Source organism: Acomys minous (genome assembly GCF_964271855.1).
Source record: "Acomys minous genome assembly, chromosome: 1".
NCBI lineage: Eukaryota > Metazoa > Chordata > Mammalia > Rodentia > Muridae > Acomys > Acomys minous.
The window spans coordinates 179,317,328-179,330,579 of record NC_140483.1 but is presented as its reverse complement, the minus strand read 5'-3'; the positions used below and the strand labels follow the sequence as shown (position 1 = coordinate 179,330,579).

Here is a 13,252-nt window from a genome sequence, read left to right as displayed (position 1 = left end):
GGAAGAAGGAATCCACAGGTCCGAGGTCTAGGGAAAGGGAATCGGGCAGAAAAGGGACAGAGGTTGAGAACAAGAAGATAAGAGCAAGGAGAGACTTGATACCCTATGAGCATATACAGGGGGAGGAGGTCCCCCTCAGACACAGACATAGGGGAGGGGAGGGGAGTAGGGGGGAAGTGGGAGGAAGGAAGGAATGGGACGATACATGGGATGGGCTAACACCTGAGATGTAATATGAATAAATTAATTTTTTAAAAAAAGAAAAGTATACACCTTAAAAAAAATAAAATAAAATAAAGTTGTTTCCAAAAAAAAAAAAAAAAAAAAAAAAGAGCTAGGGGATTCCATTTGAGATCGAATGTAAATAAATTATAATAAAATTATGTATAAAAATAAATAAAGGTTAAATCAAGCAAGAAAAAGGTTGGAAAACTAAGAAAGAAAAGAAAGAAAGAAAGAAAGAAAGAAAGAAAGAAAAAGAAAATAGATTTTTACCATAATATATTCTGATTTTCCTTTCCTTCTTCCAGTTTCTTCCCATCTCTCCTTCCATCTGCATCCCCTTTCTGTATCTCATTAGAAAACAGGCTTCTAAGGAATAATAATAAAAAATGTTAAAATAAAATAATATATAGTAATATAAAACATATCAGAATAGGACAAAACAAACAAACAAAAGAAAAAAAAACAGAGACATGCTCATTTGCACATTCATTAATCCCCCCAAAACACTAAACTGGCAGCCAAAATATTTATACAAAGAACCTGTAGGGTAAAAAGATGTGTGTGTGTGTGTGTGTGTGTGTGTGTGTGTGTGTGTGTGTGTGTGTGTGTGTGTGTGTATAAAATCACATATTTATATATTATATATCACATATAATTATATATTAAAATAAAAATAGTAAGATACATTTTAAGAAGTGGGAAAGCCCTGACATGAGACAAATACCTCTAAAAGTATCTTTGTAGTTGTATTCTGTTGGTCTTCTACCCTTAAACTACTTTGTTTCTCCAATAATACTTAGGAGAAAACTGAATTTTCATTTGTAAGTAGTTACCAATTGGAAATTGCTTCTGGGTTGGAGATAGCGCATGTGTCCACTTCTTCTGGGAAGTAGATGGAAACCATTTGCTGCAGACCCATGTAGGCCATGTGTATGATAGCTCAGTCTCTGTGAGTTCATATGTGCTTCAATCATGCTGATTTAGTGGGACTTGTGTTCTTGGACTCAGTTGTATCCTCTGGTTCTTAGTATTTTTCTGCTTCCTGTTCCACAAGGTTTCCTCAGCCCTGAGGGGAGGAGATATCCAGATTAGTGATGATCCAGGGTCCCTCACTCTGTATAATTTCTGGCTGTGGGTCTCTATTTGTTCCCATCTGCAGCAGGAGAAAGCTTCTCTGATAATGGCTAAGCAAGGCATTGGCCTATCAATACAGTAGAATGTCGCTAGAAGTCATTTCATTCTTATGGGTTTTGGGGGGAATGTTGATTGTCTGTAGAACAGTAGTATTGGTTTCACCCTGCACCACCTAGTTTTAGATTTTTAATCCAAGAAATGTTGGGTACAGAGCTAAACAGAGAATTCTCAACAGAGGATTATTGAATGGCTGAGAAACACTTGTAGAAATTCTCAACATTCTTAGTCGTCAAGGAAATGCAAATCAAAACAACTCTGAGATTCCATTTTACACCTATCAGAATGGCCAAGAAAAACAAAAGCATCAGCATGTGTTGGCAGGCATGTGGAGAAACAGGTACATTCTTCCATTGCTGGTGGGAGTGCAGACTTACACAGCACTTTGGAAATTAATTTGGTGCTTTGTCAGAAAACTGAGAATAATTCTACCTCAAGGCCCAGCTATATGACTCCTGAGCATATACCTGAAAGACGCTCCACCATACAACAAGGACATTTGCTCAACTATGTTCATAGCAGCTTTATTCATAGTAGGCAGAATCTGAAAGAACAGAAGAATGGATAAAGAAACTATGGTACATTTACACTATGGAATACTACTCATCTATTAAAAACAAGGAATTAATGAAATTTGTGGACAATGGATGGAACTAGAAAGGATCATAATGAGTGAGTTAACCCAGAAGCAGAAAGACTCAAATGGTATATAGTTACTTATAATTGTGCACTAGCCCAAAAGGCATGTCCCATGGAAGTCTTCACTTACCAGGTTGCTTCTTAGTTCCATTTGCTTGGATTATTTTTTCACCCCTTTACCCTGAGATGATGTCTGTGTTTTATGTTTAAGTGTGTTTCTTGGATGCAGCAGAATAATGAATTATGTTTTCTAATCCATTTGTTAGTCTGTATTTTTATTGAATAATCAAGACCATCGAGATTGAAAGATTTTAATGAACATTATTGATTCCTGTTATGTTGATGTAAGTGGTGGTGGTGGTGTGTATGTGTCTTTTCTCTTTTAATTTGCTGATCTGAGATTGTTTATTTGCTCTGTTTCCTTGAGTGTGTTTAACTTCTTTATTAGGTAGTTTTCCTTCTAGCACCTTCAGTAAGGCTAGTTGTGTGGATAGATATGTCTTATATTTGGTTTATCATGGAATGTCTCATTCCCCCATCTTTTGTTATTGAAATTTTGGTTTGGTATGGTAGTCTGGCCCAGAATCTCTGGTCTCATAGGCACCATATAACATATGTCCAGGGCTATCTGGATTTCAGAGTCTCCATTGACAAGCCAAGTATTATTCTAATAGGTTTTCTTGTGTGTGTCCCCTTGCAGCTTCTAATAGTCTGTTTGTTTGTTTGTTTGTTTGTTTGTTTGTTTTTCAAGACAGGATTTCTCTATGGAATAGCCTTGGCTGTCCTGGACTCACTTTGTAAAGGAGGCTGACATCAAACTCAGAGATTCGCCTGCCTCTGCCTCCCAAGTGCTGGGATTAAAGGTGTGCACCACCACGCCCAGCTGCTTTTAATATTCTTTATATGCTGAAGGAAATTTATTTTCTGGCCTAGTCTGTTTGATGTTGCACAAACTTCTTGTACCATAATAGGCATCTACTTCTTTAGGTTAGAAAATGTTTCTTCTATGATTTTGTTGAATGTATTTTTGGGGCATTTGATTTATGTTTCTTCTCCTTCCTCTGTTCTTATTCTTAAATTTGGTCTTTTCCTAGTACCCCAAATTTCCTGAATATTTTGTGCCAGAATGTTTTTTAGATTTAACATTTCTTTTAGTAAAATATCCATTATTTCTTGTATTGTATCTTCAATGCCTCAGATTCTTTTTTCCATCTGCATAGGTGAGGCTTGGCTCTGGTGTTCCTGTTCAAGTTCCTAAATTTTTCATTTCCACATCTCCCTCAGTTTAGGTTTTCTTTATTGATCCATTTTCACCTATATGTCTTGAATTGTTTTATTCATTTCTTTCCATTGTTTGTGTTGTCATAGATTATTTCCTCTTTACAAACCTATATCATGTTATAAAGGCCAATTTATGGTTTGTGTTGAGTGCTTCAGCTGTGCTGTAATACATGGCATCTACTGTGGTAGGGCGACTGGGCTCTTGTGGAGACATATTGTCCTGGCTGTTACTATTATTTACTGTGTTTTTACAGGTGTCTAGGCATTTGGCTTTGGGAAGGTTGGAATTTTGGAGGCTGATATCTGGTCTTGTCTTTGTTTTGTGGATGTTTTGTTTCTTAGTTTTTGTTACCCATTCAGGTTCTTACTAGAGTGTGATGGCTGCAAGTTGCCTGATAGGAAATTCTCCTGGGATCCAAATATTTAGGCCACTGGGGTTCTAAGTGAAATACGTTTCTAGGTATTGGGTGCTGACAGTTAGAGATGGGATTGCTCTGCGGGGGTAGCTAAGAAGATCTACAGAAGTTATTAAACAGAGCATCCCACCCTGATCTACTCAGTCCCCTGGAAATGAGGACAAAGAGTGGGCAGAGGCTACAACAGGTAGTCTGCTACAGAGATGGGGCAGAGATGGAGGGAAGGAGGGAGAGCAGAAATCTCTGATGTGTGCTTGTCTGCTTATATGGCCTACCTGCTAATCTGGCAGGCTTGCCTGGCAGGTTCCCAGGGAATAAATGGCTGGAGTCTGGGGCTAGGACAATAGGCTGAATGGGGAAGATGATTTTCAGAGATCTACTGGAAATAGGGGCAGGGGTGTTCTGCTATAGATGTGGGGATGAGAACGAGGGGTTGAATTTGGAGGAGAGGTGCTGTGCGAGAGGTAAAGATACGCAGTTAGCCTACCTGCTTTCCCTGGTTGAATACCCTGAAAGTTCCCAGAGAAAGCCTGCTATAGTTGGAGGCTGAGATAAGGCAATGAGTTGGAGGAAGTAAGTTAAAAAGTTTTGAGAGGAAAATCTGTGTGATAGGGGCAGCAGCAGACGGGAGGCCACAACACATGATCTGACACAGGCCTGAGACTGAGACTTGGGTGAATTTGGCTAATTTGTCCTTATTATGTTCTTGTTTGTCCTTTTTTATTCCTAGTTTCCCTGGAACGTTTATCACGGAGCTATGATATAGTGTGCCTAAAGCCTTTTGTCAAAAGACTTTCCCATATATACTGGAGAGGTTGTATTGTTTCTCTCCGTGGATCTGATTTTGTGATTGATTATATGCATTGATTTACATATGCTGAAGTGTCCATACATCCTTGAGCTGAAGCTGGCTTTATCATGGTGGGTAAGCTTATGATTTATTCTTGAATTCAGTTGGAAAGTAACTTCGTGGTAATTTTTGTATCTATGCTCAATAGATATTGTCCAATGATACCTTTTTTCTTTTTTTTAAGGGAGGAACTTGTCTGGTTTGAGTTTTAAGGTAATGCTGGCTTCATAAAAGAATTGCAAAGTGTTCTTTCCTTTTCTGTTTTATAAAATAATTTGAGGAATATTGATATTAAACCTTTTTTGTTTGTCACATAGAATTATATAATGTTTCCTTGTGGTTCAGAGCTTTATTTTAGTTACCAAGGTTTTAAAAATTGCTTTTATTTCACTGGTTGTCATGGATCAGTTTAAATTATTTAATTCATATTGATTTAATTTTGATATATCATATATATCTAGAAATTCATCCACTCCTTTTAGATTTTCCAGTTTAATGGAGTATAGATTTTTTTTCAGTATTTATTTACCCTGAACATTTCATTCATTTTTACTGGTATTTACATCATAGTCAACTACTACCTTCTGAATCTCCATAGTCCCATCCACCCCATCTCACTGCTGCTTATGATCATGTTCTCTTTTTTGTCTTACATTTTTGTGGTCTCTTTTTCTTTAGTTATTATTGTTACACACACACACACACACACACACACACACACGTTTATATTTAACAGTTAAAGAATTAATATAAAATATAATCTACTGGGTCTGCTTAATATCATTCATGAGTATAGATTTTCATGGCAGGCCACTTGGTAACCAATTACAGGCATCACTGCTGGGAAAGACTGATTGCGCCTCCCTCAGCAGACATTAATGACTATTGTTCTTCTTACGTGGATACAGCCTTGTAAGATTTTCTCCGTTCATGTTGCCAGGTTCACTGTTGATGCGTAGGTCTTGTTATGCTGCCATATTGCTGATATTTCATGGCACAATTTTCCTGTCATATACAAAAGACACGATCTCACATCAGGTGTCCTAGTCCTCTTGCTCTTACAATGTTTTTGTCTCTTCGTCCATGATGTGTCCTGAGCTTGAATTATACTAGGTGTGATATAGCTATATCAACTGGTTCTAGCCACCTGTCCTTTTTTGTTATCAACTTGAAATATTCTAAAGACATCTAAAAGAAGAGAACTTCACTTAAGAAAATACATCTATAAGATAGGAGAGAAAGCAAGCCTTTAATACATTTTCTTGATTAAGATTGATATGGAAGGGCCCATCCCATGATGGGTGGTGCAACCCCTGGGCCAGTGGTTCTGCTGGATAGTATAAGAAAATGGGTTGAGGAATCTATGATCAAACCAATAAGCATCATCTTCCATGATTTCTGCTTCAGTTTCTGTCAGAAACTTTCTTCTTTAAGTTCTCACCCTGAATTCCGTCAAAGGTGGACTGTGTTGGTTTTGGTATTGGTGTTGTGTCATAGTAACTGAAACTCAAACTAAGATAACAGGCCATATAAACTTGCTCTTTGAAGTTTGACCAGATTTGGGTTTCTATATGGGCTCCATCTGCTGACATGAGAGATAACATTATCCTTTGGTATAAGTGTACGAATGTAGACTACAGCTAAAAATTACAATGATTTAGGACAATGGAAGTGGTAGGCTCTCCTCTAGGTTCCATGGCCTAATCAGCACACGTAGTCAGATAAATCTGCATCAACAGGAGTTAATTTTCCCCTATTGTGTAGTCATTAATTCCAATTAGACTTCTGTTGTTTGCACCCAAGATATAAGTGTATCCATCATTCTGCTTGGAGGTATCTTACCATGCTGGCCATTGTGGTGGTTCATAAACACCTTAGCTGGGTAGGACTATTGATTGCTTTTCTCCCTTGGTAGCTTACATAGCATAGTCTAGTAATATAAAATATAGTCTTCAAGGAGGCTGCGTTAAGGTCAAAGTAGGCTTGATTCCCCCAAATCCTGGGGCTGAAGTGGATGACATATCTAGATAGAGATAGATATAATATAGATGATGTAAATATAGATAGATAAGTATAGATAGATGGATAGATTTATAGATAGATAAACAAATGGATAGATTCATAGATAGATAAACAGATAGATGGTAGATAGATGACAGATAGATGGATAGATAGACAGATAGATAGATAGATGGATAGATAGATATAGTAATATTAGATAGGCATCAGATGATTCCCTAATGATTTTCAAACATTCCTAGTGTTATTATTTCTTCTCTCTTCATCTCTATCAGTATTGACTTCCCTTTCCTTCTTCAGTTAAAGCCCACCCATTTTTTAATATCCTTCATAGAACCTTTGAAATGCCTTAGGATTTACTTCAGTATCTATTGTAATGTTTGCCTTTGCATCTGTGATTTTATTAATCCTGATCTTCTTTCCTTTTTTGTTAACTTGACTAAATGTGTGTTAATTTTGGTAATGTCTAAAAAATCACCAGTACATTTTATTGAGTCATCGTATTGTTTTTTTATTTCTATTACATTTTTTCAACATGAATTTTATTATTTCTTCAATACACTTGTTGAGTTCTGCTTATTCTTCTTTCTTCAAAATATTAAGGTATAAGATTAAATTATTAATAAGATATCTTCAGTTCTTTCCTAAAATAATAATTATTATTATTTTATGAAAAATGAGTACATGGTATTTTAGCTATATTATGTAAGTAAACTGCATGTATGTCTGATGTCTCCAGAGGTTAGAAGAGGGTATCACCACATTCTCTGAAACTGAAGTTAAAGATGGTTATAAACCACCACAGTCTCACTAAGAAGTAGACTCAGATCCATTGCAAAAGCCACACGTGCTTTTAAACTTTGATCTATCACTCCAGCCTCTCTCTCTAGCTATGGCTATAAACTTTCCTCTCAGGACTGCCTTCATTGTGTTACATAAACTTTTGTATGCTATGTGTTTATTTTCATTCAATTTTAGGAACTTTGGGGGGGCATTGCTTCTTCTTTTTTTAATTTTTTATTAATTTATTCTTGTTACATCTCAACGGTTATCCCATCCCTTGTATCCTCCCATTCTTCCCTCCCTCCCATTTTCCCCTTATTCCCCTCCCCTATGACTGTTCCTGGGACTTTTGAATATCCTTATTTGAATTCTTTCTTATATCATTCAATGGTTTGCTGTTTATCATCCATGAATTTGTATAGTTTCTGTAACTCCAATTATTGTTGGTATCTAGCTTTAAGTCATGTGTTATGTGATTTCAATTTTCCTAAATGTGTTGGTACTTTATTGCATCCTAATGTATGATCAATTTTGTAGAAGTTTGTCTAAAGCTAATTAAAAGAGTACATCCTTTTGTGTTGTAATAGACTGTTCTATAGGTATACTGGGTACGGTTTATTTATAAATGTTATTTATCTTTCTCATTTCTCTATTTACTTTTTGTCTGAGGATGTGTCTGTCAGTGAGAATGGATAATTGAAATGACTCGCTATCACCATGTTGAGTGAAATTGGTGATTTTTAGATCTGATAAGATTTCTTTGACAATTTGCTTGACACTTTACTTCATAAATATTTAGAATAGTTGAATCTTCTCTGTGAATTTTTCTTTAATGAATATCTTTTCTGACTTTTTATTTGATGTTAATATTCTCAGAAAACAGAATAGCTATACTTGCTTGTTTCTTTGTTCATTTATTATGTATAATTTTTCCATCCTTTAATCTTAGGTGTTATCTGTTGTTGATTGTGAGATATGTTTGTTAGAGACAGCAAATAAAAAATATCCTGTTTTCATCCATGTGTGGTGGCACATGCCTACAATCCCAGCACTCTGTAAGGCAGAGGCAGGCAGATCTCTGTGCACTCAAGCCCAGCCTGGTCTACAAAGTGATTCCAGGACAGCCAAGTCTACACAGAGAAACCCTGTCTCAAAAATTAGCCTGTTTTTTAATCCAACTTTTACCTATATTTTTATTTATGTTTTTAATACTGAGAGTTATTATTGAGTAATGTTTATAAATTCCAGATATTTCGTTGAATTTGGGTTGATTTATTAGACTTAAGTAACTTTTCTAAGAGTATATATTCTTCATATCTCTTGTCTTAGTCAGTGTTACTATTGCTGTGGTGAAACACTGGTGACTAGAGCCACGTGTGCAAAAGGTACTAATTTCTAGACAAGGCCCACTTCTTAGTTATTCATATTGGTTGTGTTTTATTGAGGGATATAAGCACCTGAGAGTAGGTTGTTGGTTATGATTCTTTGGTTGTCTTGTCTCATCGCTTACTAAGTAATTAATTCTATCTTTGTTTGAAAGCTTAGAAATTTCTCTATATCAATCATCAGAAATGTGTTGAGGGCTTTTTAACTTATTGTAAAATGGAAACTTTTTCGATGAAAGCAGCTCCAGAGGGCATGAATGCATCATTGCATGTGTGTCTATTGCTCAGGGAACATAAAGAAATAAAGAATGGAAACATTATAATAGCCAGAATACCTGCCAGTTTGCAACGAAATAATCTCTCTTTAGAAATAGATACGTAAATAAGAAAAGAACAATAACATTATCAATGAACTTATTAGTGTGGGAGGGAATATTTCTTGTGATCCAACTCTGAAAATATATACACACAAACCACAAACAAAAGTGAACTAAGCAGGATAGATAGATAGATAGATAGATAGATAGATAGATAGATATAGATAGATAGATAGATATAGATAGATAGATATAGATATACCCATATATATATATATATATATTCTCTGTGGAATATATATATATTCTCTGTGGTGTGTGTAATAATAACTAATGATAATAAGAAAAGTAAAAGTATATATACATCCTCCATGTATGTGTGTGTGTGTGTGTGTGTGTGTGTGTGTGTGTGAGTGTGTGTTGGTCTAGAGGGGGAAATAGAGGAGGAAAGTGATGTAATTCTACTATAATTAAACTTATATTTTAAAGCTAAAACAAAATAAGTTATAAACTATTTAGTTCCCCATGTACTTGTTTGCTTTATCAGAAAATAATCTTGCAAGTCAGTTCACAGTTTTACTGTGTTCTATTTGGAATAGTCACAAGCTCAGTCTCACATGTAATCTGTTTTTCCTCTGCAGTACTGTACATCATGATTCAAAGTGAGAAGACAAGTCACAAGAAATGAAAGAAAGATCAACCGAAGCACAGATTGCAGACATTTCATGGACTTGGGATTGTGGATTGTGAATTTATTTCAATAAATATCATTACTGAGAATAATGTGAGGTCAGCTCCAAAGACTGCAGCCCTTTGGAGTAGCTGTATCATCTGACTCTTAAGAGCAATGTCGCCTACCACTCCATCCTTTATGTTAGTGGAAAGTGACAGCATCTTCACATTCCCTAGGGCCTATTCTCATTCTGTTTTGAAGATCTAACTCTACAGCCTAAACCATGGTTGATTCAGAAGTCAAGAGTGTGAGTGACAACAATACCCTTTGTTACTCAGTCTAGTTTCAGGTAAACAGGCAGATAATAAATTCAACAGGACTGATTCCATTTCAGATCATAAGGTTTACTCTCCAGTGAATAGTTATTATTATTATTATTATTATTATTATTATTATTATTATTATTCCCATTATCAAGTGGCCATTATGGAAACGATTAATTTAATTCAGTCACTGAAACTATTTGCATGGAATCTATAATCACCCATTGTCAATAGATTGCACATGGAGGCCTCATCTTATAAATAATGTAAACATTTTTTTCTTCCTAAAATACTTAGTTTTATGTCCAGTCAGTCTCTGCCCTTTAGCTAAGGAATCATTTCTGCACATTTCACTGGGAACCCACTGGCACATTCTCCTTCTTAAAAAGCCACAATTTTCTGGAAGATAAGAGGAATTGTTTTACAGGAATCTTGAACATCTAAGCTCCCACTTCAGCTTCTGCTAATTAATTTGGCTTCTGGGAAGAAGGGGCATGATAATGGGTTATGATGCAGGTGGGCAGACCTGGGAGTTCATGGAGTTCTCACTCTTATTTGTCTGTTCAATGGGTATACTTATATCTGCCACTGGAGTGGGTGGCACAGTTTAGTCACCAAGCTTGACAACTAAAGTTCAATTCCTGGAGCCAAATTATGAAAGGAGAGAACTTACCCCTTCTAGTTTTCCTTTGACATTCACATATAGGCCATTCCACGTACATATGTTCATGCAAACACAAAAAATAAATGTAAAATATCATATATGCCACCAATGAGAGCCCTATGACTTTGAGTGAGATGATCCATATTATGCTGCTTAGCAGTGTCTCTTGTAACAATTAATGTTTCAAAGCATGTTACCTGATATTGTGCATGACAAGAATGAAAAAAATGGCAAAAAGTTTTGGGGCAATAATCAGAGTTTAAGTGGGCATTCCGTTAAGGTTTTCATTTGCCCCTATATTTAAAAGTAAAAATGATTAATACATTTGGAGAAAAGTAGAGAAACTACCATGTCCAATAAAAAAGAAATAGGTATTTATGACTAGGAATGTATCTCACTTGTTAAGTGTTTGCCTTGCACAAAAAAACAAAAACTCAAAAAAAAAAACAAACAAACAAACCAAAAACCCAAACAAATAAACAAAAAACCCACCTCTAGCTTCAAACATCAAACACCAGAACCTCACAAATTGGGAACACAGGCAAACACCTATAAAGTCAGTGCTCCAGAGGTTGAGGCTGGAAAGTTCAAAGCCATCCTCAGCTCTCTGGAATTCAAAGCCAGCCTGAGATAATGAAACACTGTCTCAAAATGAGCTTGGGGAACTACACAGAAGATAGGGAGGAAAGATTAGGAATAAGAGAGGACAGAGGACACCAGAAGAACATAGCCGCCTGAATCAACTACGCAGGCTCACAGAGACTGAAGTAGCATACAAGGGGCTAGCAGGGCTACACCAGGTGCTTTGTGTATGTTACCATTGTTGGCTTGATGTTTTGGGAAGTGCTAACAGTGGAACGGTTATGTCTCTGACTCTTTTGCCTGCTCTTAAGGCTCTTTTCCTCCTGTTGGGTCGCCTTTCTCAGCCTTAATATTGAGGGGCTTTGTCTTATTATATCTTGTTTTGCCACGCTTCGTTGTTGTATTTTGGAGGCCTTTTCGTTTCTCAAGGGAAAGAGAGGGAGAGTGAATCGGAGGGAGGGGGGAGAATTTAGAGGAGTGGAGGAAGTATAAACTGTGGTCTGGATGTATTTTATGAGAAGAAAAATCTACTTTGATAGTTTTAAAAAGAGGGAAACACCAAACCATCCACAAAAACTTCGACCCAAAATTTACCCTGCCTACAAGATGGACAGGGATAAAGATAGAGAAGAGATTAGGGGATGTTCAAACAATGCCTAGCCAACTGAGACCCACCCCATGGTAGAGAGCCAACCCTGATAATATTAAGGATACTCTGTTATGCTCGCACACAGGAGCCTGTGAGAGGCCCCACCTAACAGCAGATTGAAACATGCTGAGACTCATAGCCAAATATTGGGCAAAGCATAGGGACTCTTATGGAAAAATGAGAAGACGTATAGAAGAACCTGGCAATGGCAGGAGCTCCACAAGTAGACAAAAAGAGCCAACTAACCACACCCAGAGAGGCTTATGGAGATTGAATCACCCAACCAACAACATACATGGACCAGACCTACACCCCTACACAGATGTAGGCAATGGACATCTTGGGTCTCATGTGGGCCCCATAGAAAGGGGAGTGGGGGCTACCTCCAACATGGACTCTATTGCCTGCTTTTTGACTGGGATGTAAAGGGAATACATAAATAAATACATTTGCAATTTTTATTTAAAAAATTAAACATAAAGCTACAAGGGCTGACAGAGAAAAATGGGGTGACATCTTCAATGCCAGAGTTAGAGACAGAGTGATGGCTCATCCCTGTAAAATCAATAATTTGGAGGTGGAAGGAGAAAGACTGCACAAATTCAAGTCTAGCCTAGGCTACTAAGTAAAATTCAGTCCCAGTTAACAAACAAAATATATAAAGTTCAGAGCTACAGAAAAGCAGGTGTTTAATAAGTGCTTAAATGACTGAAGTTTCACAATCATGAAGCTAAAATCTAATGTTCACATTCTCACCTGAGTGATTTTTGTACCATTGGAATTTTCACCTTGAATTTATTAATTACCCAAAATCTGCTTTGGGCAGACGAGATGGCTCAAACATGAGTCAGACAGATGGTCTTCTTTGGAGTTCTGTGTCAATTTATAGTTGTGTACTGTTTGGACAATATAAAATAGTTTTTGATGTTTAGAAATTACTAAGCTAAAACCCAAAGTTTGGGTTTTCTATATTTATTCTCAATTGGCAAAAGAAATGTTTTCATCTTTTTTAACAAGACTTAACATGCTCAAACAGTTATAGACTGCTCTTGAAAGGAACATTTTAATGAGTCAAATGTAAATCTATGTAAATAAATTAAACCCACACAAACTAACTTTCCATATAAGCAATTGTAATTAAGAGGAAAAAATATTGTCTGACAGTAGAAATTTAGGTATGCTTTAGACATCCATGAGAAACAAATCATGCTCAATTTGCTCTGGGTCCATTCTGTGCAAATGTTGAATATTGCTG

General features: G+C 36.4%; 1 long non-coding RNA gene across 1 annotated transcript; it reads left to right on the top strand.

The window, feature by feature from the left end:
- The first annotated feature begins 1,686 nt into the window (after positions 1–1,686).
- Positions 1,687–9,884, top strand: LOC311605505. Its single transcript, XR_014781989.1, has 3 exons — positions 1,687–1,994; positions 4,483–4,673; positions 9,748–9,884. It is a non-coding gene; the product is annotated as an uncharacterized lncRNA (long non-coding RNA).
- Positions 9,885–13,252: the final 3,368 nt, after the last annotated feature.